This window comes from Saccopteryx leptura, chromosome 6, assembly GCF_036850995.1.
Source record: "Saccopteryx leptura isolate mSacLep1 chromosome 6, mSacLep1_pri_phased_curated, whole genome shotgun sequence".
In the NCBI taxonomy this organism is placed as follows: Eukaryota; Metazoa; Chordata; class Mammalia; order Chiroptera; family Emballonuridae; genus Saccopteryx; species Saccopteryx leptura.
The window spans coordinates 180,413,730-180,439,643 of NC_089508.1; positions in this window are offsets into that span (position 1 = coordinate 180,413,730).

Consider the following 25,914-nt stretch of genomic DNA (forward strand, 5'->3'; position numbering starts at 1 on the left):
TAATTAACTCCCTTTTTGTCACAAAACCAGAGCCCCTCTCACGATGCTCTTAAGTGGTTTTCTTCTTTGGGCATTTGCCTGGAAAGAATTGTATTATGCTTCCTGTTGAATAATTTTAACATTTTTGGAAATACTGTTGATTCATTCTAGAGAAATAGCCCCAAACTAGCAACTAATTGAATTTTCCACCCATGGTTGGAAAGAGTCCAAGTGGAACAGTGCTTGCAAACAGCCCCCAAACAGCATGTCCTCCTCTGCTTCCTCCTCTCACCGGGTCGTAAACACGCCGTGAGAGCCAGTGTTGAAGAGCTCCCAAGATAGCTTTCCAGATGACCTCTCAGTCACAAGGGCCATTTGTTTTGAAAGGCTGGAGTACCCCGGAGAGCAAAGGGAGTGGGGGAAAGTTCCTTCCTGGATTGGTGCATTATTCTGAGCAGCGCTCTCGCAGATTGTTTTGTCTGGGAGAGACGGAGTCTGAGCTCCTGGCTTTGCCTCATTGACAATTGCAGGAACTCATTAATCTTCTAGAACTCCTGCAAAGCTCCCAAACTAAAGAAAATAAGAATCACTTCTACATATTTATCAAGAAAATAAGTGAAAGAAAACCCAGAATGTGTATCGGTCGTACGTGTAGGAACCATGGGCAGTGACTGCCTTGAATTCAGCCCATTTGCTACTAACAGATTCATTCTTCTAATGCACAGTTGGGGGAACACTAAACCATTTCACTTCTTACACACACTGTATCACTCCCACTGCTTAGACTCCTTAGAACTGAATTTTGGGCCCTCTATTTCGCTCTAGCATTATCTTCTACTACTGTCCTACATGAATTCTCTGCTCCAGACAAGTGATTTATTACCCTCCATCCTAAAATGAGCTTCAGGGTATAAAATTAGCACCTAGCATTTATCAAACACATACTATGTGCTAAATATCCTGTTAAACTGCCTTACATAGAGCATCTCATTCAGTTTCCTGAGTCTACAAGGCAAATACCATTTTAGACTGAGAGACATTGAGGTATAGAGGACAGGTAACCTATCCAAGGTCACACAGCTGTTAAAATGCTTAAGTCCAAATTCTAGTTGACTACTAATTGTAGACCTACATTTTCCCCACCCTAAATATCATCAGAGGCCTCTACCCCACACCTACTAGAATACAGAATAAAAGGATCTTTTTTAAAGTGCAAAATTTAGTGTATATATATATATATATATAAATTTTTTTTTTTTTGTATTTTTCCGAAGCTGGAAATGGGGAGGCAGTCAGACAGACTCCCGCATGTGCGGGATCGACCGGGATCCACCTGGCACGCCCACCAGGGGGCGATGCTCTGCCCATCTTGGGGCGTTGCTCTGCCTCAATCAGAGCCATTCTAGCACCTGAGGCAGAGGCCACAGAGCCATTCTCAGCGCCCAGGTAAACTTTGCTCCAGTGGAGCCTTGGCTATGGGAGGGGAAGAGAGAGACAGAGAGGAAGGAGAGGGGGAGGGGTGGAGAAGCAGATGGGTGCTTCTCCTGTGTGCACTGGCCGGGAATCAAACTCGGGACCCCCGCATGCCAGGCTGACGCTCTACCATTGAGCCAACCAGCCAGGACCCAGTTTTGTTGACTATAGACACTGTGGTATACAGCAGACCTCTAGAACTAACTCCTCTTGCATATCTCAAACTTTACATCAATTTACAAGTCTCTACTTCCTCCTTTTCCCAACCCCTGGTAACCACCATTCTATTCTCTGATTCTGTGAGTTTGACTATTTAGATTCTTCATGTAAGTTAAATTGTGCAGTAGCTGTTCTTCTGTGTCTGGCTTATTTCACTTAGCGTAATATCCTCCAGGTTCATCCATGTTGTTGCAAATTTCTAGACATGTTTCAACTCACTGTTATCCTTACCATAAATGAATATGAAGCCAAACACAGAAGATCCTTGTTCTAGACTCACTTAGCAGAACATGTCCCCCTCCCTCAAATAGAAAGAAAAAATATTATCTATATGACTTTGAATAACTGAAAGTACAGAGAAAAACTGAGAAAGTCAATTCTTCTGTGGAATTTTTTGAGCTTTTGGTTGAAGGTAAATCCTCCAAGATGGGAAAAATCAGAAAGTATTTAGCTAAATGTCTGGTCCATTCTCAGAACCCAAAAAAGGTCAGCAATTTTTTTTTATCATTATTACTCAATTCAATACATGTTTTGTCCTCTATTGCAATTGTAGTTAGTATAACTCAGGGGTAGTCAACCTTTTTATACCTACTGCCCACTTTTGTGTCTCTGTTAGTAGTAAAATTTTCTAGCCGCCCACTGGTTCCACAGTAATGGTGATTTTTAAAGTAGGGAAGTAACTCTGTAAAGCAGAGTTACAGCAAGTTAAAGCATATAATAATAATTACTTACCAAGTACTTTATGTTGGATTTTTGCTAAGTTTGGCAGAAGAAATCTTTATAAAACAACTTACTATAGTTAAATCTATCTTTTTATTTATACTTTGGTTGCTCTGTTACCGCCCACCATAAAAGCTGAAACACTCACTAGTGAGCAGTAGGGACCAGGTTGACTACCACTGGCATAACTTTTGTTCATTGATTTAATTTAACAGAATTATTTATTTTTATGAAAAGCTTAAAAAATTGTCCCAAGGTTATGTGCCTACTTGACTAGGATAAAAAAAAATAAGGTCTTTTTCAAAATATATTGGTAGTTATTTCATTGGTCTCAAATGCTAATCTTCTCAAGTAGCAAGATCAGTGACCAATGTCCTATTGGAATATAGGTGTTAATCATGATCATCCAGAGATTCCCTGGCAGTTGTACAATTCAGTGCTTCTAGACTCTTGATGTTACTCCTATAGGTGCATCATTTTTGATAGATTGTATTCAAAGATACCAAGAGGTGCATTTGACATCAGCTCAGCTGTTTCTACAGCCCCCAGCAGAGAATTATTTCTATCCTGCTAGCTATTGGTTACATTTCTATCGCAGTCAAGGTTGTGGTGTCAAGTATGCGGTCTATCCGAACCTTAGGATAACCTGGTAGGTATACTGTTTCTTACTGTGAACATCAGGAAACCTACTTTGAGGGGCTAAGAGGACTTGCCTTCAGCCACATGGGTGTCAGAGCTAGGCCTTGAATTTAGGACTTGTGACTATAGTTGCAGGTCAGTTCTCATTGCTCCAGGCTACTGTGAAACCTAATTTATCTTTTCCTCTTGGGACAATGCCTTTTGCTTATGGTCGTATGTAAAGCCACAGTACAGTGTGCCCTGATGATCAGTTTGAAATGTATTAATGTGCTTTTAAATACTATATATTTACAGACTCAGGCTATTTCTCTTCCACCTACAAGCTAAATAATGAAAATGCAAAAGCCCACAAGGACTTGGTGAAGACTCCAGCATACTTATTGATTATAATTTAGTTTGGATGTACATATTCTCCTGTCATCTAATCAATAACAAGTGATTAAAATAACTGATTGAATGATGAATGTGTCCAAGTTCTCAACCTTTTCATTGACCCATCTAGGTCGAGTGTTTGGCCCAGTCATAGTAATTCCTATACTAAATGTATTTCCTATATTAAAATGCTCACAAAGCTTCTGTCAGAAAATGTACGTAATGCTAGATATATGTTTGGCCAAGAAGCAATTATAAAAATTTTGGAAAGTAGATTAAGGAAATGCTTAAGAGCATGACCCAAAGGGATTGTAGCATTGGCTAACATATGAAAATAGCAGGAGATACATATTAACTACTATTATAGTTATTAGTTTCTATTTAGTGTCTCTAACTGAAGTCCCTTCATTAATGTCTTTGACTGTAAAAAGTATTTAAAGAACCTAGTTAGCTCCTTGTGTTGGTATGAAAGTTAGGGCAATAGTGCAGAAGAAGCATTTCTCACTTCATGACTCGCACAGCGTAAGCACTCAATAACTCTCAGGCATATTGGACCCCGACTGTGCCCTGTGTCGGATCCTCTCGGCCTGCCTTCTGCTCCTGCCACTGCTAGGCAGCTCGCTGCATGTTGGAGCAGCGGAGAGCACCTCATCCATCTCCCTCCAGCTGCACTGTGCCCTGCTCTCTGCCTGAGCCTGGGTCTTCTCTGTGGCTGAGTGGAGGGAGAGATAGATGGAGATCCTTTAGCAGGGGTGCACATACGAATCTGGAAATGTGAGGGGGGAAAAGCACCCCAGTGGGAGCTTGTCTGGTGAATGATTAAAGCTGGTGGATGGATACACTTTTCTTCCATCCCTCAGGGGGGCATTGCAATTGCCTTTGACACAGCTCTTCCGGGGCCTTTGCAAGATTGAGCACCAGTTGCCCATGGCAGCGATCAGCTTGAACACACAGCCTTCTCCCCTACCCTTTTCAATCCTTCTTGTTCCCCGCTGCTGCTTCCTGGGATCACTTTCCAAATAAACTATCTGCATTCAGGCGCTTGTCTCCCATCCTGCTCGCCGAGGGATGCAGAACGTTCTGTGGCGATGAGCCTAAGGGAAGTAAACATAGATTGTCTTCTAGGTTTTATCCTCAAAGAATCCTATTTTTATGGCACCAGGAGAAGACTGTTGAAGTGGAGATTGAAGGTAATATACAGGGATCCACTGAATGCCTCTAGACCCTTGTTAGTAATCTTAAGTGATGTTCTAGCCCAGAGGTTGGCAAACATTTTCTGTAAAAAAAACAAATATTCAATATTTCAGGCTTTGCAGGCATGGTGGCCTCTGCTACAATATTCAAGTCCAGCAGGAAAGCAGTTTTCAAGGTAATAAGGTCAAATAAGTGGATGTGACTGCATCTCTATGTCTTTATTTACATGTGGCAGGTCTAGGATTGCAACATAGATGTGACATCTAACCTTGGACATTTTTTAGGTGGGTATGTTGACTAGTTATTACTTCTACTTTTCTACCCTAAAGATGCTTTTCTTAAAACACTTTCTTTACACTAATCAAACATGTCTTTGAGTGTGTCTCCTCCTTTTCCCTACCCTGTATCCCCATGCTGATTACACTGACTCTAGGACAAGCTGGAAATGAACGTGTGAGGGCTTATGGGTTAACAGTTGTTTGCATTCACTCAGTGTCCACGATGGCGCAGGCTTGTACCAGCCGCTCTCGGCATGAGCTCATTGATTTCTGAGAGAAGCTGAGGTCACAGAGGCCAGGCAGCTTGCCTACATCCTCACAGCAAGTCATTCCCAGAAGGGAGATCTGAACCCAAATCCATCTTTAAAGTGTGCCGCGTTAGGGCTACAGGGTGGTCCGCCACATATCTGTCAACCTAACCATTCCCTTCTATGGCATTGCAAGTTATATCTCAACATATGGGGAGAAAAAAAAAAAAAAACAACAACAACGAATGTGGCTGTCTAAAGAGATTGTGTCTACCATTCCTTGTCAAAATGCTTCACTTGTTTGGGGTAAATGACCAGTTCCACAACTTAAAACATTTCTGAAATATGTGGCTGCTATCATGTAGAACACAGTCTTGGTTTTGCCGTAGTGATTTTTTAAATTCACTTTGCACAGTTCATTGGGATTGCTCCAAGAGCGGAGCAGACCGTAGATGGACGTTTAAATTACTACATCCGTAAGAAACGTATATTTACAGTGCTTGACAGTTGTCATCAAAACCGCAGCTAATTAGAAAGGAAAACAAACTAAAAAAAACAAAAAAATAGAACAAGGCAGAGTTCTGCTTTATAACTTAAGAGGGCTCAGGTCCATATATAACTTGTGCTATACAAGTTCTTTAAAATGGTAAGAGAAGATATATTTCCAGTGAACGACAAGAAGCTGCTTTTGAATGCTGTAGAATATATAGATCATAGTGGGTTGTAGCCACTATCTGGCTCAAAGAAAGAGAGCGACCAAGAGGGAGGGCCACAAATCAGTGCTGACAAGCCATTGTTATTGGCTTCTAGCTGGTGTTGCTTTCAATCCCTGCAGAACAGATGTGCTGTCTGTCAGACCACGGAATGGCGGTCCGTGGTTAATTCAAGATGAACTGTGGGTTTTTAGTCATGAGACACAAAGTCTGAGCCAAATGAAGACTGAAGCTTGGTACTCCTTTGATAGTTAACCTTTGGCCTTTGAAAAGGAAGAAAGGTAAGGTAACAACTAAATGGCATTTGTGGGTAGCCGTGAGCTGACAGTTTTAACAAATTCCAAATCTCAGAATAATAGCAAAATCAGTGGTCAGCAAGGTTCACTCACCTTCTGACCACAACAGAAGAAAGAGGGTTAAACATCATTTTGAAAAAGAAGGTCAGTGTATATAAATGCGGATACAAATCAGGACAGGATAAACTGGTTCAAAGGTGGATAGAAATACGGATTGTTTTGCTTTCAGTGGCAAGATTTTGGTACTGCTCTACCCTCTTAGAAATTACCCAAGAAATAATCTTTACCATTCCTAGATTGCATTTTAAGACTTAGTTCTCTGTTAAGGCATCTAAAATCAACATGAACTCGATTGTTCATTCATGTATTCAACACACACAAGTCTTCAGTTTGCTGCCCTTGTCTTTGGAACAACTTTAAAATTTTTTCTTTAGTGCACATATCTGCTTTGTTATACACACCCAGGCAGCAGGGGTGGGACCCACCACCATCCTCTGATTTCAGGAGTGTCCTGGGTTAGCTTAAGCCAATCAACATAGTCCATCTCCTTGGGCACTAAGGGATACTCGGGAATGGGCACTCCATAGCCAATTAAAAACAAGAAGCTACGGGACTTCTTAAAAACAGGAGTTTTCTCTTTCTTCCTTGGGAACAACTAGAGGATATTCTCTCTCCCGCTGATGGTATGAGATGAAGATGGGATCCCCGGAGGTTTTCCCCCAAATCAGAACATAGGCTGGACTTTTGGTTTTGTGAGTTAGTGATCTCTCTTTTTGGTTTGGGGATTTCTGTCACTTGTTTTTTGGAGTCTTTGTAGAGGGGGAGTACATTATGTAAGGTTCTGGGAAATCTAGACAAGACTATGCTCTGCTTTCAGAAGACATCCCATGGCATAGAAATATGACATCTGAGCTATAGGCTGATGGAGATCTGGCCACTGTCAGGTACTGGGGCACTAGAAGAAACTGACTGGGTTACAGCTATAAAAGGTGTGTTATAAGAGGAAAGACAAGGGAGAACTACTGGGCTAAGTTATGGAAACAGGTAACAAAAACTTGGGTTACCCTCAAATTTCCAAGTTCCAAGATGTTGCTCTAATATGCCCTTTTCCCAGAAAATTTCTATATTCATAGCTCAACAAAAGTGCCATTTTGTTGTTAGTCATTTTTAGATACCCTGGATTAAAAATATTCTCTCCCTCCTTTTATATTCACTTAGTAGTTCATCTGTCCCTGCATGCTGTGAGTTTAAAGGAGCCTGTGATCCTTGTCCTCTTGTCTCATTTCTAGCTATTGAAATAGACACAAGAAGCCAAAAGGAATAATTAGTAAACGAGGCTTAAAATCTCATAAATGACAAGTGTTCCTAGATTATTAAACATGATTTAGAACTAAGGACTTCCCTATCCCTCCACCCCTTCCCCAAATCTACATCCTACATGGAAAAAGATGAGTCTAGAGAGAAGATGCTTGTATAGCCAACCAATCGCAAAACTGTAGCTTCCTTCACAAACTCATTCAAGAAAATGACTTAGTGCATTGCTGTGCAATGGAAATATCATGAGAGCCACCTATACAGTTTTACATTTGTTCTGTAGGCACAAAAAAATTTAAAGGGACAAAATTAATTTTAATAAGATGCTGTATTTACTGTAACCATTACCATTTCAGCATGTAATCAATATAAAATTATTGATGAGCTATTTTCACTGCTTGCATTGTCATACTAAATCTGGTCTGTATTTTATACTTAAAAGACATCTTAATCACTCAGTAGCCATACAAAGCTAGTGGCTATCCTCTTAGACGGCGAAGTTTTAGAGAAATACAGAGGCCACTATTGCCTTTTAAAAATGGATTATTTTGCACTAACTATAGATTCACAAGGAATGTCAAAGAAACAGAGACTAAAGTCCCATGAACCCGGCCCTGGCCGGTTGGCTCAGTGGTAGAGCATAGGCCTGGCGTGCAGAAGTCCCGGGTTCGATTCCCGGCCAGGGCACACAGGAGAAGCTCCCATCTGCTTCTCCACCCCTCCCCCTCTCCTTCCTCTCTGTCTCTCTCTTCCCCTCCCGCAGCCAAGGCTCCATTGGAGCAAAGATGGCCCGGGCGCTGGGGATGGCTCCTTGGCCTCTGCCCCAGGCACTAGAGTGGCTCTGGTCGCGACAGAGCAATGCCCTGGAGGGGCAGAGCATCGCCCCCTGGTGGGCAGAGTGTCGCCCCCTGGTGGGTGTGCCAGGTGGATCCCGGTCGGGCGCGTGCGGGAGTCTGTCTGACTGTCTCTCCCCGTTTCCAGCTTCAGAGAAATAAAAAAAAAAAAAAAAAAAAAGTTCCATGAACCCTTCACTCTGCATTGCCTAATGTCGATATCATTTATAATTGTAGAACAATAGCAAAACCAGGAAATCCTATGGGTCCACCATTAACGTTTAAAGGCAGTGGCCTTCTTCCCACTAACTATTCAGATTTCTCCATGATCATCAATGTATGATAAATTTTTCTTTCTTCTATAGGGGGGATAAATAGTAAGATGGAGAGATAGGCTAAAGGCGTTCATTCCAATACTGTTTTCTTCTAGACCTGGGATAGTCAACCTTTTTATACCTACTGCCCACTTTTGTATCTCTGTTAGTAGTAAAATTTTCTAACTGCCCACTGGTTCCACAGTAATGGTGATTTATAAAGTAGGGAAGTAACTTTACTATATAAAATTTATAAAGCAGAATTACAGCAAGTTAAAGCATATAATAATAATTACTTACCAAGTACTTTATGTCAAATATCTACTAAGTTTGGCAGGAGAAATCTTTATAAAACAACTTACTATAGTTAAGTCTATCTTTTTATTTATACTTTGGTTGCTCCGTTACTGCCCACCATGAAAGCTGGAAAGCCCACTAGTGGGCGGTAGGGACCAGGTTGACTACCACTGGTGGTAGACAGTGGATCAGATGTCACCTTCCACCTATGAGAGGAGAATTTCCCCCTATACCCACTCCTGTATATATTACCCTCTCTCTTGTTTTAGCATTAATTATTTCCAATTCTACTTTTACTGAAGAGGTAATAAGATCCTGGGATATAGGGACATTTATTCTTTTAAATATCTTTCACACAGAAATAGGTTTGCATAGAGTATTTATGGAGGTGGTTTCTTGAAATAATCTAATTTTTATGTGTAAGGCATTCATTATTCCCATTTTCAAGCTACGCAACTGTTGCATGCCTTAAGGGGAAAAGATATAACCTTTGAATAGGTTTGACAAATGGCTTTTCTCAGGCAAGAAAGATTTACAGGGCACACAGTAAATTAACCGGTGGGGAATATTCTATCCACCTAGAGATACAAGCCTTTTTTTCTTAACTCGGTTTTAATTGGAATTAAGTCTTTGAGGACTTGTCATCCCTTCTGTCAATTGCATTTATTGAGTTTACCATCACCAGACTTCAAAAAGAGAAAAGTAAAAATGTAAGCTAGCCTATGTGATTATCTAGCTAATAATTGGTGCATAAATCAAGCCATTGTTTTCTTTACTGTCCAATTTCTTCAGTCTAGATCTGTTGAATCAGCTGCAGGAGCTACTGACTCCAAGTAGATTAAAATCCGAATACCTCAGCTATATGATTAGCTATATTTCTAGATCCAGACAGGGCCAGGAACATGGCAGAGGAAAATAAATGACTGACTGAATGGATAGTGTTCTTGCTCAGTGTCACTTTTGAGTGTATGCAGGATCTAAGGATAGATGGTCTGATGGAAGGATATTGGGTAACTTACTGGGGAGCTATCAAAGCTCACTAGGAAATGTCACCAGCTGTGTAGTGTCACCAGGAAATGCCACCAGCTGCTCAATATTACCTGGCAACAGCCCTCCAGGGGCTTGTGGCCAAAAAAAACCCAAAACCCAAAATAACAACAACAACAAAAATCTCCAACCCTGAGCATACTTAGTGTCAATCACTACTACTTTCTTTTATTCAGGAACACAGTATGTTCAAGCTTAGAGCTCTGGCCATTACTGTCTTCTAGGAGTGCTCAAAGTTGACACAAGGAACAGCAGCATGCCTGCAGATCTTTGCTTACCACTTAGCTAGGTCCATGTCCCACCTAACAACCAGCCCCTTCTTTAGCCCTTGGCAAAACCCAAGACATCACACATGATTGTGTCCTTTTATTTATGCCTCTACTTCCAATTTAATACCAAATCCTATTGCTTTTGACTAGAAAACATCCCTAGAATCCATCCATTTTTTTTCATGCGGCCACAATCCATCTCTGGCTTGACTACTGCAATGACAGCATGTCAGGCAGCCTCCCCGGTACATCAGAAGCTCGTTAATAACTCATTACCAACCAGCAGAGGAACAGCGAAGCAGGAAGAGCTATCTTAACCACACAGTCCTGAAAACCAGGAAGGATTAGTTGACTGGGAGCTACTTAGAAATGTGTGGTTTCTTGGAGGCTCTGCTCATGTAAATATCCCTGATTTTGATTGTTAGAAAAATATTTCCTCATCCCTTCAGCCCAGTGCTCCATGTTTGAAACACATTTTCCAAATATTATCAAAGTATAAATCCAGCCTGACCAGGCAGTGATGCAGTGGATAGAGCGTAGGCCTGGGACGTAGAGAACCCAGATTCCAAACCTGAGTTGCCGGCTTGAGTATAGGCTCACCAGGTTGAGCACGGGGTCGCTGGCTTGAGCGTGGGATCATTAACATGACTCCAAGGTCACTGGCTTGAGCAAGGGGTCACGGACTCAACCGGAGCCCCCCCCCCCCCTTCAGGCAATCAATGAACTAAGGTGCTGCAACTATGAGTTGATGCTTCCCATCTCTCTCCCTTCCTGTCTGTCTCTCTTAAAAAAATAAAATAAAATAAAAAAGTATAAATACAGGCAGAGGCTCCCAGCCTACCCACAGAGCTCTTTTTCTTATCATTTCTGCCCACCATCAGAGGAACGGCTTCCATTAAAGATGGGGCAGGGGGGACTCACCACCTTGGCTGCCCTCATGGAAAAAACCTTAGGCCAAATTCTTCCTTTGAAATGTTCAAGTTGAAAGTAATTCCCACATTCTGAGGGGGAAGTGGAGACAAGATTGCAGTGAGGGGATTGGAGTGGGAGAGGGCAGCCCCCGTCGGGCAGCCCCTTCTGACAGGGCTGATCAGACCCCGTGTACTGTTCAGGAGGGAAAAGGCTCCGGGGAGATGTCTGACGCAGCACTTGAGCTGAGGCTCTCTGGGATCGGAACTGCTTCTATCCATCTACTCTGGCTCTTGGGGTCAACCTCAAAATTCTGCTTCCAGACACAGAAGCGTGAGTAAGGAAATCCCCCGCCCACCCATGTCCTGCCACAAAGCCGGAGGGCCTGGAGCGGCCCTGTTTTGCTGAATAAATGTATTGTCTGCCCTGAGCCAGAGAACAGGAACAAGAAGCAAGGACCATGACCCTGCCCCAATCCAAGGAGCAGGAGAAAGTCATCAAACGGAAACATTTCAGTCCCGGAGGATAATCGTAATTATAAACGTGTAAAGCAATGCCCTTAACTGCTACCTTTTATCTCCAGTCTTAGTAAGGCAGTGTTTTCTTGATTGTTATTTACTTGTTTATTATTATTATTTTTTGTATTTTTCTGAAGCTGGAAACAGGGAGAGACAGTCAGACAGACTCCCGCATGCACCTGACCGGGATCCACCCGGCACGCCCACCAGGGGGCGACGTTCTGCCCACCAGGGGGCGATGCTCTGCCCCTCCCGGGTGTCGCTCGTTGCGACCAGAGCCACTCTAGCGCCTGGGGCAGAGGCCAAGGAGCCATCCCCAGCGCCCGGGCCATCTTTGCTCCAATGGAGCCTTGGCTGTGGGAGGGGAAGAGAGAGACAGAGAGGAAGGAGAGGGGGAGGGGTGGAGAAGTAGATGGGTGCTTCTCCTGTGTGCCCTGGCCGGGAATCGAACCTGGGACCTCCGCACGCCAGGCCGACGCTCTACCACTGAGCCAACCGGCCAGGGCCACTTGTTTTTTTTTTTTAAACATATTTTCTTTCTCCGCCAACCCCTGCTCCTACTCTCTCTCCCTTCTCTTGTCCTCTCCAGTGCACAAACAGAGGGGCAAATGCAAAAGACTACACTCATTCATAAAATATTGGGCAGAGGAATGCTCTCCCTGTGTCCCGCCTCTGAGCTTAGAGGGGTGGCCCGGAATCAAGTATTTGGTGACTCTTAGCTGGCAGATAGGAGAACGGACTGCCAGGCACACGGAAGTGAGCTTGGTGTAGTCAACTCCCGAGGGCTCCGTGCTGTGAGGGTTGGGGAGGTCGCAAGGGAGAGAGATCGTTATTCAGTCTCAGGCCCATGTTCAAATGCTGTGTACACTTTATATCTTATTTAAACCCTAAGAAGCCAAACATAATGTCCTCCAGCTGCATCTATGTTGTCACATATGATGGGATTTCCTTCTCTTTAAAGACTGAATAATAGTCCCTTCTGTGTACTCACCATCCTTTCTTTCTCCATTCATCCAATGATGGACATTGGCTTGTTTCCCTGTCGTGGCTGTTGTGAACACTGCCCAGGGATCTGGAGGACACCATGCTCAGTGGGCTACGCCAGTCACAGAAGAAAAAGTATTGCACAATTCCAATTATGGGAGGGACCTAAAATAGTCAAACTTCATAGAAACAGACAGTGGCACAGTGGTTGCCAGGGGCAGCCAGGATTGGGGAATGAGGAGTTGTTGCTCAACCAGGAAAACAGTTCAGTTATGCTAGCTGATTCAGTTCGTTCTAGAGATTGGCCGTTACGTCATCGCTCTTGTAGTTAACAATACCGGATTGTGCATTTAAAACTTTGATGAGATTTTGTGGCTGTAGATCTCATATGAAGTGTTCTTACTATGATTAAAAAAAAAAAAAGATTCTAATAAGCCTGAAGAGTGGTTTGATATTTTCCTCTTCATTTTATAAATGAGCATACTAAATCAGGGAAAGTGATTTGCCCAGGGTTGTGTGAGCCATACATGGCAGAAGAGGAAATAAAACCCATTTTATGTTTAGTGGACAGAGTTCTTTCTAAATATCAATACTCTCTTTCAAGACCAATTGATTTCTTGTGAGCTGGGAATCATTTTTCTTTACACTGCTTGTGATCACTCAAAATCTAACTTAGTGGTAAGGTAGGGGGGAAATGGGGGGTGGTACACCGAGTTAGGAGTCTGCTCATCTGAGACTTTCTTACCTGAAACGCAGGCTTTTCGGCAGTTATTTCTAAATCCAGCTTGCATGGTTTCAGGGAAGCCTCGTGATTTGGAATAATTTTATAATATTACCATAGCAACTTATGTGATTGCACAGATACTGAGAAGATAAAGCCACAGTAAAATTGTTAGGAGGAATATTTTTTTAAAAAAACACAGATATAGTTAGAATTACATAATAACACAGTTGTGTTTTTGCAGGGGGATGGTGCAGAAAGTGTTAAAAATAAATCTTATATTTTAAATATGAGACACATGGTAAGGAAAATTCAATGCAAGATGACAGGTGTCAAAAATAAAATCCTGAAGAAAATAGGGCGTGTGCAGCAATGTGAGAGAGAGAGGGCTACAGAAGAGTTCGTACGTTCAAGGCAGGCTGAAGTGTATGAACTAGGTAGAGCTGGTGAATACTTCAGAGGAGTAGTGATAAAAATAATCTTTTTTATGATGGTTGGATCATTACCTTCCCCAGACAAATATGCCTAACTCAGGAGTTTCAAAGGTAGGAACTTAAAGACAATATGAACGTCCTGACCTGTGGTGGCACAGTGGATAAAGCATCAACCTGGAATGCTGAGGTCGCCGTTTTGAAACCCCGGGCTTGCCTGGTCAAAGTATATATGGGAGTTGATGCTTCCTGCTCTTCCCCCCACCTTCTCTCTCTCTCTCAGCCCCCACTCACTCTCTCTCCCTCTCCCACCTCTCTAAAATGAATATATATATATATATATATATATATATATATATATATATATATATATATATATACATATAAAAGACAATATGAGCAGAAAGAGTTTTTAGAGGTCATTTATGATGCCTGACTCAACCCCACAAATTCTCCAGTAACTGACAAGCCAAGAATATACAGTGGTGAATACTGGTTGCTTTGATCTCACAGTTTCTATTTCTCCATCAGATGATAACACATGATATGTTTTTGTTTTGAAGCCCACCAATCAGAGCACAGCATCGCTGCCGCCGCCACCACAACCATCACAGCAATAAAGTCAAGTCTGAGCAAGGGCTGAAGTCCAACACTTCAAAATCTGAAGATAGTGCACTCAGATTTTTACTGGAACTCTTGGGAAACAGGCTCTCCCTTTCCACTGGGTTTGCTAAGTGGTAGGACGGAAGCCAAGAGAAGCAGGTATCCACCTTGGCACCCACAGGATTGAGCCCGCCAGAGAATGAAGGCAGAATCCAGAAATATAACTGCAAACACATTGTGAGCCCTTGGCAACGCCTGGCAATCCTACTGTATTTTCCCGGTCAATCTACTCTGTCATTCTCTGAGAGGTCCACCTTAAACCGTATGGTTTCTCTCTTAAGTTTTCAGCATGATCCCCTCACCAACCCTGTGCATCTGATGATTCTGCTTTTTAATTTAGTGAGGAAATAAAGGAATCAAAGAGAGCTTCCTGTTTCCACTGGAGAATCTATCAACTTTCCAGTTTCTGTAGCCGCAATTTCTCTCTGTTCGTTACCACAGAGATCTGTCCCTGACCCTACCTAATATCAACCCCCTCCTATGTGCACTGGGTCCGGGATCTCTGCATCTACAGCTCGAGTTTGCTCCTTCGCCTACCCTTGGCTCTCTGCCATTACCAAAGTTCTCCTCTCTACTATGTTACTGCCACCAGTTCATGAACTCTCTGTGATTTTTCCCAACTTAGAAAACAAACACCATGCCTTCCCTTAACTCTTACATCTTCCTCCATTTCTCTCTTATTTCTCTACTGTCCTTCACGGTGACCTTCCTTCAAAGTATTATCTTTGCTCCCTATCTGCTTTTAACCCTCGTCAATCAGGATGATGATCCCATTGACATCACGTGTGTGCCATGTCGATATCTCAGTAATATCTCGCTCTGCTAGATCACTCCCGCCTCTTCACATTTTGGCTTCAGTTGACTTTCAGAACATCTGTTTTTCCCGTGTCACTGGCTTGTCCCTTCTCATTTTTGTGGCTGCGTCTTCTTCCTCATTCAGAATTGATCTCAGTCCCAGATCCTCTTCTCTATTTATATTTGCTACTGCTGATGGCTGTAAATATCATCTGTCACTCGTGGAGAGGTCCCCTGTTTTTACCTTTTGCCCTTACTTCTCCCCTGAGATGGTCTAATATGCATCTCTGTGACATCTCAAAAGTATACATGCATGGATATCTTCGGCTTAAGTCCCCAAATAACAAAGTGAATATTTATTCCGCTTTCTCTTCCACCACATATTTAGTCCATTATCAAGTCCTGTGGGTTACAAACCAGGCCACCTCTCTCCACCTTTAACCTTGACCTTAGTCCAAGCCACCAGCTTCTCTGTCTTGGGTTATAACCATAGTCCTCTCACTGGTTCCCTACTTCTTGGAGTGTCTTACCCACTTCCAACAACAGTTTATTCAGCAGGTAGGTGAATTATTTTAATACATAAATCAGGTCACAGCAGTTAACTGCTCAAAACTTCCAATGTCTTGCAATAAAATCCTAACTATTTATATTCCAGCTTCAAATCCTGGTCCAGTCTTAGCACCTGTGAGCTCGCTGTTCACCTTACCTGCAGTGTGCCCCTGCCCCCAGTACTCACGTAGCTCCTCTGCCAATCAGCGTCACCTCCCTGACTTCCAATCTGCTAAAGTCCCTCCTCCAACTCCACTATGGCTCCTTGTTCTTTAGGCTTGTTTTCTTCATATCACTGCATATCTGATCTTGCATATTGATTGTCTCTATCACCAGAACTTTATGAAGGCAGAATTATATCTATTTCACCACTAAATACTCAGAACTCACAAGAGTGCCTGACACAGTATGGGTGTCCAATAAATATATTTGAAAAAATCAATGAACTCATGAATGAATGAAAACAGCAAAATTCTTGACACAACTTATGAGCCCTGGAATCCAGCAATGTCAGAATGTACCTCCTTCCCTTCCCCAATGTCTCAGTTATATGTGCCAACACTGTTCATCTCCTTTGTAAACTTCTATTTGAATTCAGTTTCCTATAACTTGTAGGTGAAGGGGTTTTGACCACATCCAGTGCTGTGCTAGGGCTGTCTCTGACAAGCTTATAAGAATGGAATGTGCTTATTTCTTCCCAACCCTACATTTAATAACATTCAAGTCAGGCATGATGGAAATATTTACACCATGGACATTGGCACACTCAACAAATCAGGGTTTTTTGTTTGTTTTATCACCCTCCTTGGAGCTAGATGTAAATGTTTGCCAGCACACCACTGTATGTATTCAGCTATTTTCTGAACAGTTCTAGTAATGGGGTTCTTTCTAATTTCTAAAATACCCTGATCCAATGTGGGACAGCTCTCACTGCTATAAGTACTTCGTTATAGTGTAGCTTCCGAAAACTGCCTTCTGAGACATTTCACTATTTAGTTCTCCTTCTGCTCTTTACAGCCACAGAGAGCTGGTCCAATCACTCTTCTGTATGATTAAAAGCCAATATTTGAAGAAAATGTTTTGTTCACCATCCTCTAACTTGTTCTTTATCTCCATGTATTTCTAAGCTACCTCCTCAAAAATTTCTCCTTTATTCCCCCTCTTATTGTCTAATTTATGTTTTAGATAAAATGTTATCTTTATATATACTGATATATTTCATACAGAGTAGCTACTCAATTGATGTTTGATGTCAATCTATGAAAAATTCTAGAAGACAATCTTGACTATAAAAATTTTAAAATATCAATATTGATATACATACATTTAGAACGTCTACATGTAAACATGTACTCACAAGTCAAAATACATTTCTTCCTTATTTCATGTTAGGATAAATCAGGCAGACATCTCTCATGCTGTTTTTCTCATAGTTTGTTATGTCAAATATTTTCATAACATATAAGGAAACTGAGGCTGTGTTGTTAGAAAACTTGGCCACTAGTGTTAACAAAATAACATTTTCCAACTCAAATACCAGCCTTTTCCCCTGTTAGGTCACTTAGGCTCTAGGTGTGTAACTTTAGTTAGGATCTTTAACTACTCTGGGTCTTATTAGCTCTACTATCAAATTTAGATAATGTTACTCTAACAGCCCAAAGACTAATAATCTTTTATGAACTTTTTCTTATTTTCTTATGAAGATTTATGAGGCTTAACAAAGAATATCATTGATTCTTTTTATTTTGTAATTTTCTGTGTGCTTTTTAAATTGGAAAATGTTTATCAAGGATATTTTATTTGACAGTTAATCTTTTAAACTCTAAGAGAATAGGGATGAAAAGATGAACAAGCCTCTTCTCTCATAGGGCTTATATTTTAGTGATGAGTAGGGAAGAAGCAAACAAGAAGAAAAACAAACTAAATTATGGATAGGGGTAAGCTGTTTATTTTATTTTTTATTTTTTATTTTTTTTTCAGAGAGAGGGAGTCAGAGAGAGGGATAGATAGGGACAGGCAGACAGGAATGGAGAGAGATGAGAAGCGTCAATCATTAGTTTTTCATTGTGACAACTTAGTTGTTCATTGATTGCTTTCTCATATGTGCCTTGACCATGGGGCTACAGCAAACTGAGTAACCCCTTGCTCAAGCCAGCGACCTTGGGTCCAAGCTGGTGAGCTTTGCTCAAACCAGATGAGCCCGTGCACAATCTGGTGACCTCAGGGTCTCGAACCTGGGTCCTTCGCATCCCAGTAGGACGCTCTATCCACTGCGCCACCGCCTGGTCAGGCAGGGGATAAGCTGTTTATAAAAATAAGAAACCGGGTCTATGTGGTATGGATGACGCCAGGGTGGGGTTAGGGCAGATGATGGAGCAGGGAAGACTTCTCTAAAGAGGAGACTCTTGAACTGAGGTCTCAGTGGTGCTAAGGGGACGGCCGTGCACATCCTGGAGGAAAAGAGCACTCCAAGCAGAGCAATCAGCCATGGAGAAGGTCCTGATGCAGGAATGAGGTGGGGGTTTTTTTCTGAAGAAAAGAAAGAAGGTCACTATGGCTCTAAGGTACAACAGGATGTCAGGGAGGAAGTCAGGGGCCAGATCATGGACTTTGTGAACAGGAATAACATCTTATTATAGTCCAAGGGCTGGGTGGTTTTAGGTAGGAGAATACCATGACATTATTTACATTTTAAACCTATCACGCAATCTAGATGAAAGATAGATGGTTAGAAGCAAGCATGGGGACAGGGAGACCAACCGGAAACAGTCCAAGGAAGAAATGTAGCATGGTGCCATCGGCAGAGATGACTATGTTTTGAAGGGTATATTCTGAAAGCTGAAGCAGGAGGACTTGAGGATGGAGTCTGTAGAAGTATTAAGAAAAAGACAGAAATCAAGAATAAGTCCTTGGTTGAGGATTTTTGCAATTAGATAGATGGTGATAACATCTAGCAAGCTGAGAAAGCATCAGATGGAAATGGAGAAAACCGTGGGTCTCTAGTGTCAGAAAAATAGGATAGAAAATCTTTTAAGATAGTGCAGTGGATGCAAAAGGACAATTTGTTAGGCATTAGGAAAACAGATTTTAACCCTGGTTTCTTGATAGATCCCAGGCATTCTCCCTAAACAAGCCCCAGGAAGTCTTATATATAATATATACTTTTTCATTCTTTATGCAAGTGGTCTAGTCTGGTTTGTTTTTTTCCCAGATTTTTTCTTCTCTGACTTATAGCAACACTGATTCTTCACAGCCCAACCATTACAGGCTCTTATTCTCCAACGAGAAGAGAAGCCCTTGTTCCCAGAGTCAGAGCTAGGTCTTCTATTCCTTGTCCTGTCCCTTTAACTTAATTATTTTGCCTTTTCCTGCCTTGGCCTGATAACAGACCAAATAAGAGTACATAGGCATTAATTTTGTAGCTTTTTAAGCTGCTTAACTTCACCTCTTTAAAACACAGACTTGAATAGATGGCTTTATTCAAGTTGGGTCTCACAACTGGACAAGTAGTATATTCAGAGTCTATGTGTATGAGGAATTCCTATGTACTTTATATACTAGACCCCTCTCCATTGAAGGGTCATTTCACGAGGTCACATTTGTCCAAATGAGAGATGCTCTAGAACTGGTATAGGTAGCCATTTAGAAAGACGAAGGAGGGTAAAAATAAACAAAGTAAAAAAGATTAATGTGCCCACCTTTAGGAATAATGTGCTGCATCCCCGAAAAAGAACTGAGCACGGTTGTTTCCAATAATGCTTTCATTAATCAAAACCTAGAAGCCAGTGGATAATGAGGCAGAGAAGCCTGTGGATATTAGCATATTGCTGTACTTTTCCCTTGGCCGGCATGACTGCAAGCTCGGGGTCTACATGGGCCACTCTCTCCGTCCTAACGTAGTATATAGTGTGTGTGTGTGGGGGCGGGCGGGGGGGGGAGGGAGAAATGGTTACAATGATTCCCACAGATGGTTCTGCAGACCCCTCTCCAGCACTGAAACAGGCTCCAAAGATAAGAGAGCTTCTCAGTTAGAACACGTGGAGAACTTTGCACTCTCTACATTTATCTTGGAAATCTGCAGAACGTATCACAAAACCTCACAGTAGAGAGACCTGTTGACTTCTGTTGCATTCAACGTTTCTCAAATGACTCTGCTAAAATTATAACAATTGTCAGTGCACTTTGAGAAAGGTAGAGCTGCCGTCATTTTTTTTTTTTTCCACAGAATCTCTACAGATTCATTGACTTAATTACCAGAATTGTCCAATATGTGTCCACAAGACTCAATAGCATGGCGTTTCTGCTGTCCTTCTCTGGGAACAGTGCCTGGTGTGGAACCTGGGCCAAGCTGGCCTCTGAAACATGAACTCGGTTTGAATTACGTGCAGTCTAACATCCTGCCTGTTGGTGCTGAGGACTGTCCATCTCACTTTCAGTCAAAGTACAAAGGCATTTCCCGAACAGCCTTGTGGATCGGCGAGCCCCATTTGAAGTCTGTCTTCCAGAACAAGCTTTGAATTTATTTAGAGGCTCAGCTTCAAAAAAAATTCCATATATTTTATTCACAGTTGGAAACCCAGAACCACCCTTTACTTACTCAAAACTTAGTGTTTTTTCAGGTTCATGTCACTGTCTCACTGTTAGACACTGTTTGTTTGCTTTGGAAGAAAAGCGACCATTTTCAAGTTTCTAGCTGATTTCCCTGAGGATGCCAAATTTTCTTGGAGCAGTTCTCTTCATTCTGGGAAGAGTCTGCCTGGTCCTTCCAAGGGGCAGGGTAGGTGGAGAGGTCCGCAGTACTTGTGGGAGCCACATAGTGCCGTGTGGGCAGCATCTAAGCTGAACGGGGGAAGAAACTGGTTGACTTCTATGACTTCAAATGAGCCGTTTGAAAGGAAAGGGATGGAAACAGACCACTTTTCTCTCATAGAACTTATTAGAATTTCTCTGATAAGTTCAAACAATCCTTAGAAAGGCTTTCTATCAAACGAATGGCTTCAAATGGGAATTCTTCAGAGGAAAGGAAAATTTAATGCACGGAGGAACAGGGCAGCTGATTCGGGCAGAGAAAAGATGGGCTTGAAGCCCAGCATCCTTGTGCTCAGGGCAAGCTTAGGGACAATGGCTGCACCGGGGAGTGTCACCTAACAGGGTAGGACACTGCAGGAAAGTCAGCAGAGAATCCAGGCACATGACACCATGGGGGCTAGGTTCCCATAGCCACACTGTGTGACAAAAAAAAGGGGGGGGGGAGAGGGGGAGCATCTGCGAGTCAAAATGTGGAATCTTCTAGTAGAAAGATAAGGTTTCCTGATGCCTTCTGTCTGGGCATGGACTGACCCATTTGGCTTCACTAAGCCCCTTGGGAGCAGTAACTTTGAAGCAAGCAAGAGACTGAGGGTGATTAAAAGGCTTTTAACAGTATCATAGCATCTGCAAATAATGATAGTTTTACTTCTTCTTTTCCAACTTGAATGCCTTTTATTTCTTCTTCTTGTCTGATTGCTGTGGCTAGGACTTCCAGGACTATGTTAAATAAGAGTGGTGAAAGGGGGCACCCCTGCCTTGTTCCTGATCTTAAGGGGATTGCTTTTAATTTTTGCCCATTGAGTATGATGTTGGCTGTGGGTTTCTCATAGATGGCTTTTATTATGTTGAGGTATGTTCCCTGTATTCCCACTTTGCTGAGAGTTTTGATCATGAATGGGTGGGTGGCAGCATTGTTCACAATAGTGAAGATCTGGAAACAGCCCAAGTGTCCGTCAGAGAACGAGTGGATTAAAAAGCTTTGGTACATATATACTATGGAATACTACTCAGCCATAAGAAATGATGACATCGGATCATTTACAATAACATGGATGGACCTTGATAACATTATACGGAGTGAAATAAATCAGAAAAAACTAAGAACTATATGAATCCATATATAGATGGGACATAAAAATGAGACTCGGAGACATGAACAAGAATGTGATGGCAATGGGGGTGGGGGGTGGGGGGAGGGGGGGTGGGGGGGAGGGGAGATGGGGCGAGGAAGGAGAGAGGGGGTGGGGGAGGGGAGGGGCACAAAGAAAACCAGATAGAAGGTGACAGAAGACAATTTGACTTTGGGGGAGAGGTATACAGCACAATCAAATGTCAAAATAATCTGGAGATGTTTTCTCTCAACATATGTACCCTGATTTATCAATGTCACTGCATTAAATTTAATAAAAAATAATAAAAAAGGCTTTTAACAAGACACGTGACTTTATTTTGCATTTGTTCATCCCCCACCCCCCAGAATTGTCTTTATAGCTTCAGAATTCTGACCACTTGGCCCTGTACTCATAGACCCTGTCCTCTTTAAATTAATTTAGTTGAACAGTGAAGCATTATATTTTCTATAAAATAATTTTTTTTTCTTCTTTTTTGGGAGGGAGAGGTCCATATGAAAATGTGGGGTAGCACAAGGAGAAGGACACATTTTTACTGTAAAGTTTCCTTATTAGTAACAATGGTGTCCAATCTCCAAAATTCCTCCCTAAATTATTTAATATATATATATATATATTTTTACCAAAGTAATACTCTATCTTTGCCATTCTTTATAATAGCTAGCAACAGTCGGTATATATGTTAGGTATTCAAAAACTACTTGCTGGCTGATAGGAGGGCAATACATATGGCAGTTTCAGGACAATGTTCAAGGAAAAGGCATCTCTTGCCAAGCCAACCAAAGAGGGATGATGCCACAAAACGGAGGACCCTCTACCACACGTAGCTATCCCCTGTGCCAGGCGCTAGCTAGACGAAGTGTTTTCTCATGTATCTACTCAGAAATTTACACAGCCAAGCTGTGAGAAGGTGTTGATCTTATCCCCTTTGTACACACAGGTGAGGTTATAGAGCCACAAAGTAGCAGAACTGGGAATCTGAACTCCATGTAAATTAAGAACTCCATCAACAGACTGGAGATCACAATAATAGTATCTGCCTGCTAAGTCTTTTGAAAGGATTAAAAATAAACTACATATATAAAGTCCCAAGCTCACTGCTTGGGAACATAGTACTTAGTGAAAGGTAGTTGCCACAGTCTTTAATAGCATCCTCGTCACTATTGTTATCATCACATTTTATTTATTTATTTTATTTATTTACTTCTCAATAAGTTTATATTCTTGAGGGGTACAGCATTACATGGCTTCTGTGTCCAATGGCCTTGGCAGGAAGGTTGACTCAGAATTTGGCATGAGCCATACCACTGTTTCCACGAACATGGGTTACCTTTCCCCAGGTGACCCTGGCTTTGCCCACCAGGAGTCACTGTGTTGTTCTTTGCTTTGTTCACATGAACGCATCTCTTGCCTGGAGAGACTTCATTTTTATCTTGAGCATAAACACCTTCAGTTTTAACAAGAACTGTATCTTCCTCTGGTTCTGGAGACCCCACTTGTGGCCTGCAAAAATGCCCTTGGACCACAGCCTTCCAGACGTATTTGTCGTTACAGAAGTCCTGGTCCCAGCGGACCTCCACAGGCTCCAAGATGATGAAAAGAGCTATCATCTTCTATTATTACTTAGAAGGAGTGTTAACAGAGAAGAATGGTTACATGGTTCAACAAAATTTTTCTCCTTTTCGGTAAAGGGCATCATTAACATATTTGTGAAGAAATAATTCTCTAGATAGTTCTGCACCTACATAGCTGGGGAAAATATGTTTGAAACTTTCTTAAACTACCAAGTGGAAGTCCTGGCTTTTAAAACAAAGAAGTCAGAGCCCACCTTCCATCTAAACTCCTGCTGGGGCATCTTTCCTCTTCTTTCTTTTCTTTGTACCTAATAGTGTTCCCTTGCTCACTTTTCTGCTCTTTCTTAGGGACTTTGATACTCCACTGGGCATGATGTATTTTTTAAACTATGTACTTGCCCTTTTTAAATGATATATCATTTCTTCTTTTTATTATCATTGCAAGTTTTACCTTGCTGCTAGACTTCTGGACCCAGGACTGAATTTGCAATTCCACCTCACTCATCAGCGTGGCCCCACAGTTCCTGGTGCAGGACCTTGAAACGAGACAAGTTTTACTCATGAGCTTGCTAATCAATCACCTCTAACTCATCTGCAGAACTACTGAGCGAGGCTGCTCCACTTTCCTCTTTGACTGAGAACAGAAGAAGACATCTGAAAATATCATTTATAGCCACATACTTCCAACATCTCTCATTGTTGCTTTGGAGTGTGACGGATCCATAGGACACCCAAAGGTGTAATAATCTCCCACTTCCTGATCCCCCAGCATGTTCCTCCACTTAAACGTGTGATTCTTTCTCCAATGCTTCCTATGAAAGTAAGAGGCACCATCAGCCACCCTGTTACCAAGACAACAGCCCTGACATACTCCTTGTTTCCTATATTTCTCCCCTCTACCCACCCACATCCAATCTAGTACCAGGCTCCATAGATTCTAGCTCCTGTGCAATTCTTGAATCATTTTCTTCATCTCTCTTTATGATCACCCAAGTCCATGCCATTTTTAGACATTGCCTGAATTTACACAATAGCTTCCTGACTGTTCTTCCCGACTTCAGAATTTACCCTCACTCATGTTTGCCACACATCAGAGCTAGGATAATCTAACATGATAATCTGATCTTGTTATTTGTCTGCTTAAAATTCTTCAGTGGCTCCCTGCTGCCTCAGAAAAAAAGGGACAAATGCCTTAAGAAGTGTTCTATTTGCTCCTGCTGTATAACAATCTACCCAAGGCTAGGATCTCACATAGAGCACAGAGGGGACAGCTTGTTTCTGATCTACAAAGCCTGAGATCTCATCTGGGAATACTTGAAGCCCGGGAGTAACCTGACTGCTGGGGGTTGGTGTCATCTGGAGGAGAATTCACTCACATGTCTGGTGGCTGACATTAGCTATTGGTTGGACATCAGCCAGTGATTGCCCCAAATAGTTATATGTGGGCTCTCTCTGTGGTCTTCTCACATGGACTAGTTTTAGCTTCTTTACTGCACAGGGATTGAGTTCCAAAAGCAGGTACCCTCTGAGAATAAAATGAAGTAGATGGCATTATATAAGCTAGTCTCCGAAATGAAAATATCTTCTCAGGTTCAAGGGAAGTGAGCACAGACAACACCAGTTGATGTAATAAATGAGCAAAGCTCACCTTTTCTGTTTGTTTTGTTTTTTTGACAAAGAGAGAGAGAGAGAGAGTCAGAGAGAGGGACAGACAGGAACAGACAGATGGAAAAGGAGAGAGATGAGAAACATCAATTTTTCACTGCAGCACCTTAGTTGCTCATTGATTACTTTCTCATATGTGCCTTGACCGGGGGGGAGGGGGCTACAGCAGAGTGAGTGACACCTTGCTCAAGCTAGTGACTTTGGGCTCAAGCCAGTGACCTTGGGCTTCAAACCAGCCACCTTTGGGCTCAAGCAGTGACCATGGGATCATGTCTATGATCCTACACTCAAGCTAGTGACTCCACGCTCAAGCTGGTGAGGCTATGCTCAAGCTGGTGACCTTGGGGTTTTGAACCTGGGTCCTGCACATCTCAGTATGATGCTCTACCCACTGTGCCATCACCAGGTCAGGCGAGAAGGTCACCTTTAAAAGAGCATGTGGGATGGGAGATATTGTTGTAGTCATGTTTCAAAAATACACTTGCCACAATTTACATAAGGCCTTCTATGATTTGTTTCCTGCTTAAAGCGCTACGGCACTGCCCTCACCTGTCTTGAGCTCTGCTCTCCAGACATGGTAACCACTTCTTCCTAAATCTACTGTATGTACTTGCCTCTGACCTTATTCACCAGATATCTCTTTCTCTAAGGTACTTCCCCATCACATTCTCCTTCCTTCCCCAACCCTCCTGGCTGACTTTCTCCTAGATGTTTTTCATGACTGCTGCTATCTCCTCCAAATTTGGGTAGGGCCTCTCTTCTCTCATCTCCAGATCACCCATTGTGCCTAGAGCAGGGGTCCCCAAACTACGGCCCGTGGGCCGCATGCGGCCCCCTGAGGCCATTTATCCGGCCTCCGCCGCACTTCTGGAAGGGGCACCTCTTTCATTCGTGGTCAGTGAGAAGAGCATAGTTCCCATTGAAATACTGGTTAGTTTGTTGACTTAAATTTACTTGTTCT